We start from the raw sequence: 7,691 nt of genomic DNA, 5'->3' as shown, positions 1-7,691 counted from the left end.
ATTTGACAAAAACTGCTGGGAAAACTGGAAAATAGTATGGCAAAAACTAGGCATAGACCAAAGTCTTACGCCCTATATGAAAATAAAGTCAAAATGGGTATACAATTTAGATAAAAAGGCTGATACTGTAAGCAAACTGGGAGAGCAAGGAATAGTTTACCTGTCAGGTTTATGAAGAATAGAAACATTTATGACCAAAAAAAAGATAGAGAACATTATGAAATGCAAAATAGATAATTTTGGTTACATTAAATAAAAAAAATTTGGCACAAACAAAGCCAATGCAACCAAGTTTAGGAAAGAAGCAGAAAACTGGGAAAGAATTTTTACAACCAGTGTCTCTGATAAGGGCTTCTTTTCTAAAATGTTTAGAGAACTGAGTCAGATTTATAAGAAGGCAAGTCATTCCCCAATTGATAAATGGTCACAGGATATGAACAGGCAGTTTTCAGATGAAGAAATTAAAGCCATCTTAGATAGTCATATAAAAAAATGCTCTAAATCACTATTGTTAGAGAAATACAAATCAAAACAACTCTGAGATACCACATCACACCTATCAGATTGGCCAACATGACAAAACAGGAGAATGATAAATGCTGGAGAAGGTGTGGGAAAATTGGAACATTAATACATTTATTGTTGGTGGAGTTGTGAACTGATCCAACCATTTTGGAGAGCAATTTGGAACTATGACCAAAGGGTTATAAAAATAGGCATACCCTTTGGGACAGCTCGGTGGCGCAGTGGATTAGAGCACTGGCCCTGAAGTCAGGAGGACCCGAGTTCAAATCTGGCCTCAGACCAAACACTTGATACTTACTAGCTGTGTGACCATGGGCAAGTCATTTAACCCCAACTGCCTAAGATAAAAAACCAAAACAAAATAAAACAACAAAAAAAATACATGCACACCCTTTGACCCAGCAATAGCACTTTTAGAGCTGATCCCAGAGAGATCATAAAAATGGGAAAAGGACACACATGTACAAAAATACTTGTAGCAGCTCTTTCTGTGGTGATCAAGAATTGGAAATTGAGGGGATATTCATCAATTGGAGAATGACTGAAGATGTTGTGGTATATGAATAATGGAATACTATTGTGCTATAAGAAATGATGAGCAAGGGGCAGCTAAGTTGTGCAGTGGATAGAGCACCAGCCCTGGAGTCAGGAGGACCTGAGTTTAAATCTGGCCTCATTCAGACACATAGCACTCACTAGCTGTGTCTCTAGGCAAAGTCACTTAACGCCAATTGCCTCACCAAACAAGCAAAAAAGAAGCAAACCAAAACAAAAAAAAAACCAAAAAAAAAAAGGAAAGAAAAAAAGAGAAATGATGCATAAGCGGACATCAGAAAAACCTGGAAAGACTTATATGGCTGATGCTGAATAAAGTGTTGCAGAACCAGGGGAACGTTGTACGCAGTAACAGCCATGTTGTGCAAAGACTAACTTTGATATACTTAGCCCTTCTCAGCAATGCAAGGATCTAAGACATCTCAAAAGGTCTCATGATGGAAAATGCTGTCCACATCCAAAGAAAGAACTAAGGAGTTTGAATGCAGATCGAAGCATACTATTTGCTCTTTTTTTTTCCCCTTCTGTTTTGTTTTGTTTCTTCTTTCTTGTAGTTCCTCTTATTGGTTCTAATTCTTCTTTACAACATGACTAATGTGAAAATATGTTTAATAGGAATGTATATGTAGAACCTATATCAGATCACATGCTGTCTTGGGGAAGGACACATGGAGGGGGAGAAAATTTTAAACTCATAAGCTTATGCAAGTGAATGTTGAAAACTAAAAATAAATTAATAAAAAAATTTACATACTGTAAATATTTTTTTCTAGTTAACTTTTTTCCTTCTAATTTTAGCTGTATTGGTTTTGTTTTGCAAAACCTTTTTGATTTTATATAATCAAAATTGTCAGTTTATCTTGTGTGATCCTTTCTCTCTTTTTTTCGTCATAAACTACTCCCCTAACCTTGGATCTGAAAGATAATTTCTTCATTTTTTCTTGTTTGTTTGTGATGCCATGACTTACGTCTAAGGCATGTTCTCATTTGGAGTCTGTCTTGGCATATGGCATTAGATGTTGGTCAATGCTTTGTTTCTGCCAGACTGCTTTCTAGTTTTCTCACTGATTTTTGTTGAAAAATGAATTTTTAACCCCTGTTCCTGAGGGTTTTGTGCTTAGTAGGTTTCTGTGCTGGTTTGCTTCCTTATTCTTTACAAGTTATCTACTCTTCTGATCAACCTATTTTTTAACCAGCATTAAATTGTTTTGATGATTACTACTTTCTAATGAAGTTTGAGATCTTGTACTACTAACCCCTTTCCTTCCCTTTTTAAAACTTCCCTTGAAAATTTTTGCTTTTTGTTTCTCCAGATGAAGTTCTTTATGTATATATATATATTTCTAATTCTATAATGTAATCCTTTGGTAGTTTTATTGGCATGGCACAAAATAGTTTCATTAATTTACCTAATATTGCCATTTTATAAGGCTCAGCCTATCCATAAATAATATTTCTCCAGTTATTTAGGTCTATCTTTTTTTTTTAATTTTTAAATTTAAAGTTTATTTTCCCTCAATAACATGTAAAGAACAATTTCAACATTCTTTTTTCAAATTCTGAGTTTCAAATTCTCTTACTCCTTTCCTCACCTCTCTCCCATTCAGAAGGCTAGCAATTTGACATATAACATGTGTGGTCATATAAAACATATTTCCATGTAAGTTATGTTATTTAAAAAAAATAAAAATAAAGAAAAAGTATCTTCAATCTGCATTCAGGCTCTGCCATGCTGGTTCTTTCTCTGGAGATGGACAGTACTTTTTATCATAAGTCCTTCGGAATTGTCTTGGATCATTGTTGCTGAGAAGAACTAAGTCATTCACAGTAGATCATCATACAATATTGATGTTACTGTGTACAATATTTTCCTGCCTCTGCACATTTCACTTTGCATCAGTTCATGTAGGTCTTTCCATGTTTCTTCTGAGAGCATCCTGCTTATCATTTCTTATAGCACAATAGTATTCCATCATGATCACATTAGCCATTCCCCAGTTGATGGGCATCCCCTCAATTTCCAATTTTTTGCCGCAATAAAAAGAGCTGCTATGAATACCTTGTACATACAGATCCTTTTTCTTTCTGTTTTTTTGTTTGTTTATCTCTTTGGGATACAGACTTAGTAGTGGTATTGCTGGGTCAAAAGTATGTATGGTTTTATAATTGTTTAGGCATAGTTCCATATTGCTCTCCATAATGGTTTATTAGTTCACAACTCCACCAACGGTGAATTAGTGTCTCAATTTTCCAACATTTGTCTTTTTTCCTTTTCTGTCATATTAGTCAGTCTGATTAGTGTGTGATGGTAGCTCAGAGTTGTTTTACTTTTGTTTTTTGGGTGAGGTAGTTGGTGTTAAGTGAATTACCTGGGGTCACACAGCTCAGAATTGTTTTAATCTGCATTTCTCTAATCAGTAGTGATTTAGAACATTTTTTTATATGACTGTAGATAGCTTTCATTAGTTTGAAAACTGTCTGTTCATATACCTTTTAACATTTATCTATTGGGGAATGGCTCTTATTTTTTATAAATTTGACTCAGTTTTTCTAAACATTTGAGAAATGAGGTGTTTATCAGAGAATCTTGCTATAAAAATTTTTTTCACAATAGTGATTACAGTGTATTTCCCTGAATCCTATTTTCCTTATTTATCCTATTCTGTCCTTTTACCCTGTCCATTCTCAAAAGTGTTTTGCTTCTGACTTTTACCTCCTGCAATTGGACCTCCCTCCTACCAGCCTCCCCTCCCTTCTCTTATCCTCTTCGCCTCTTCCATTCTTGTAAGATATGATGAATTTTTATACCCAAGTAAGCGTGTATGTTGTTTTCTCTTTGAGCTAGTTCTGATGAGAGTGAGGTTCACGTGCTCCCTTTCACCTCCCCCATCTTCCCTACCACTATAAATGCTCTTTGTACCTCTTTTATATCAGATAATTCCATTCTGCCTCCTCTTTTTCCCTTCTCCCAGTATACCTTTCTTACCCTTTAATTTTATTTTTTTAGATAATCATCTGTCATATTCAACTCTTAACCATGCCCTTTTGTATATGCATGCTCCTTCTAACTGCTTTAGTAATAAGAAAGCTTTTAGAAGTTAAAAGTATCATTTTCCCATATAAGAATGTAAACAGTTTAACTTTGTTGAATGCCTTATGATTTATCTTTCCTGTTTACCTTTTTATAAAAGCTTCTTTTGAGTCATGTATTTGGAAATCAGATTTTCTATTTAGCTCTGGTCTTTTCATCAGGAATGGTTGAAAGTTCTCTATTTCATTGAATATGCATTTTTGTCCCCTGAAGGATTATACTCAGTTTTGCTGGGTAGGTGATTCTTGGATGTAATGCTAGGTCTTTTGCCCTCCAGAATATCATTCCAAGCACTCTGATCCTTTAATGTAGAAACTGCTAAATCTTGTGTTAGCCTGACTGTGGCTCCATGATATTTGAATTGTTTCTTTCTGGCTGCTTGTAGTATTTTCTCCTTGACCTGGGAGTTCTGGAATTTGGCTATAATATTCCTGGGCATTTTCACTTTCAGGGGGTGATCCATGGATTCTTTCCATTTCCATTTTGCCTTCTGGTTCTAGAATATCAGAGCAATTTTCCTTGATAATTTTTGAAAGATAATGTCAGGCTCTTTTTTTGTCATACTTTTAGGTAGTCCAATAATTCTTAAAAAATCTCTCCTGGATCTATTTTCTAGGTCAGTTGTTTTTTCCAATGAGATATTTTACATTGTATTCTTTTTTTTCTTCATTCTTTTGCTTTTGTTTTATTATTAGTCATTAGCTTCCACTTCTCCAATTTTAATTTTTAAGGAATTATTTTCTTCAGTGAGCTTTTGTACCTCCTTTTCTGTTTGGCCAATTCTGCTTCTAAGGAGTTCTTTTCTTCAGTGGATTTTTGTACCTCTTTTTCCGTTTGGTCAATTCTGCTTTTTTTTTTTTTAAATTTCTGGTTAACAAAAAAAACAAACAAACAGCTTTTTATTAGATATCCTTCTGGTTCCTATACATAATAGGAAGAATGAGGTATCCTGCTATCATTAGATTTGAGAAATTGCTATCTCTATACTCACATGTAGGTAAGGTCCAAATTTTCCATCTCACTAACAATAAACCCAAGCTTTCTAGCAATCTAGTAATTGAAAGGATAGAAGATCAGAGTCGGAAGGAACCTCAGAGATCATATATTCTAGCTCTTGTCCAAAAAATAATACCATTTACATACTTCCTAACTTGTAGCTCACCAGCCTCTACTTGAACACCTCCAGTGATGGGCAACTCACTACTCATCAAAGCAACCTGCACCGCTTTTGGACTGCCCCAACCTGCTTCCAAACCAGGATTTCTACACATCTCTAGTAACTGACCCAACATCCTTTTTGCATAAAAAGTAATGTTTGCTAGTGATACTCCTGAGGCATCATGAGAAGCTGATGTGTTTTCTGAATGACCAAAGAAAGATTATACCACATTCAGTTTAGATTTAGTGTTGGGTTCAGCAGATTTTATTGTGCACTATTTGAAAGTAGTTCATCCTGACATGGGATAACCAGCAGCTTTCTATCAGCTAAGATCCATTTACCTCATCTTAGCCTTCTCTGCCCTGCCCACCCCCTCTACTGCCCCGTCCCCTACTAGACTATAAGCTACCGGAGGGCAGGACCCATCTCTTATTCATCTTGGTCTCTACCGACACCTAAGACTGCTTTGCACATAGGAGGCACTCAGTAAATTTGTTTTGAGTCTGTTGGATTATTGAATTTTCCTCTTGTGAGAATCAGCAGAGTTTAACATTCTCCAAAGGAAGAGTTGAGACCATGGGGTTTTCCTGATGGTTTAAACATACACGATGAGTTCTCGTAACTAAGGACTATAATCTCAATTGTAATCATCTCTTAGTACACGGCCCGCACTAGGACTAGTTTAGTCCTTCTGTGGAGCTGGGCAAGGTTCCGAATCCTTCTGCACGCGGACATGTGTTTCCTAATCACAACACAGACGTTTTTCTTATTCTCTCCCCTTGTCTCCCTCCTACTTATAATTCTGCAAAGAAAATCCATGGTACTTTGGCTGGTTGCCCTGAGTTCCCAGGGGAAAATTCAAGTTCTGTTCCAGGTCCTTCTCTTTAGGGGCTTGGAAATGGAAGGTGGGGCAGTTCCTTCTGGCTATTGGCCAAGTAGGTCAATCCAGGCTTTTTGGGATAAGTGAGGCTGGCCATTTAAAAAAACCTCTTCTGTGACATCAAGAGCAATGAGACGCTGCATCACAAAGAGGTACCTCTCTGAGAGTTCCCAATTTGTTGGGAAAATATTTGTCTCTTCAGCAAATTTGAACAATATCTCCTGTGCTTTCCTTGTGTTCTGAGAGTCACTGATGGTGCTGAGTTTAGTCACTGCTAACAAGGAGTCTGCTTCCTTCTGAAAGCCTAAATCTTCCAGAATGTGTTTCCATCTGTTTCTCACTTCTCTTCAAGTTCTCTGTAAGGTGTAGATATTGTAGTTGAATTTTTGCCATTCCTCTGAATCTTTGGGCTGCTGATTTTGAGTGACAGTCAAATTATATAGTATCCTATCATCATCCACTTCTGTATGGTAGACATCATGAGGTATGCTTCATAAATTCTTCTCATCATTCCTCACTAGAATTGCTCCAAAAGAGGTGTAAGGATTGTTGCCACTGAGCAGGAACTCCTTCTCAGGCAGGTCCAGGTCTCCCTGGCATTTGCACGGGCAGCAACAGCAGCACAGCGTCCTCCGCCAGGCCTGCAGCCCCATGGAGAGCTGTCCAGGACACCTGGAGACTCAGCAGGACAAGGTGGAAAGGACCCTAACTGGTCCTGTCACCATCTCCCTGTGTCTGTCTGTCCCTGTCCAAGGTCCCAAAGGGCTGCTGGATGTCTAGCCCACTAGAGCACAGAAGCCGGCGGGATTGCCAGGTGAGTCAATGCTAAGGCATCACTGGGCTGGGCATCAGGTGCATCATGCTGTGGTCACGGTCACCAGCACCTCAGCCAGGACAGCCCCCAGCCTGGGACAGCCAGCACAGAGCCTGGAATGCCGCACCACAGACATGAACAGTGGGCTCCTTGCTAATTCTACTTTTAAGTTTCTTCTCTTTATTGAATTTTTGTATATCTTTTTCCATTTGGCCAATTCTGCTTTTCAAGGCATTCTTCTCTTCATTAGATTTTTGTGCATCTTTTACCATTTGGTCTATTCTGTTTTTTAAGGTACTGTTTTCTTCAATATTTTTTTGTGCCTCCATTACCAAGTTGTTGACTCTTTTTTCATGATTTTCTTGCATCACTGTCATTTTTCTTCCTCTGCCTCTCTTATTTGATTTTTAAAATCCTTTTTGAGGTCTTCCATGGTCTGGGGCCAATTAATGTTTTTCTCTGAAGCTTTGGATATAGGAGTTTAGACTTTGTTGTTTTCTTCTGAGTTAGTGTTTTGATCTGCCCTGTCACCATAGTCACTTTCTATGTAGTCAAGATCTTTATCTGCTCTTTGCTCATTTTCCAGCCTATTTCTTGACTTTTAACTCTATGCTAAAGAGGGGTTCTGCTTCTGGAGTGGAGGGGGGAACCATCCCAAGCTTTAGGG

At 37.5% G+C, this 7,691-nt stretch overlaps 1 protein-coding gene and 1 pseudogene across 1 annotated transcript in view; one reads left to right on the top strand and one right to left on the bottom strand.

Annotated features, from left to right (window-relative positions):
• The window catches only part of CDC42SE2 (CDC42 small effector 2), a 130,465-nt gene that overhangs the window by 99,845 nt on the left and 22,929 nt on the right, over positions 1-7,691 (top strand). The gene's annotated exons all lie outside the window — the stretch shown is intronic.
• Positions 6,215-6,863, bottom strand: LOC114048356 (annotated as a pseudogene).

Source organism: Vombatus ursinus, unplaced genomic scaffold, assembly GCF_900497805.2.
Source record: "Vombatus ursinus unplaced genomic scaffold, bare-nosed wombat genome assembly UNPS02014792.1, whole genome shotgun sequence".
Classification (NCBI taxonomy): domain Eukaryota; kingdom Metazoa; phylum Chordata; class Mammalia; order Diprotodontia; family Vombatidae; genus Vombatus; species Vombatus ursinus.
The sequence above is the reverse complement of the archived record's forward strand: the minus strand, read 5'-3'. Positions and strand labels throughout refer to the sequence as shown.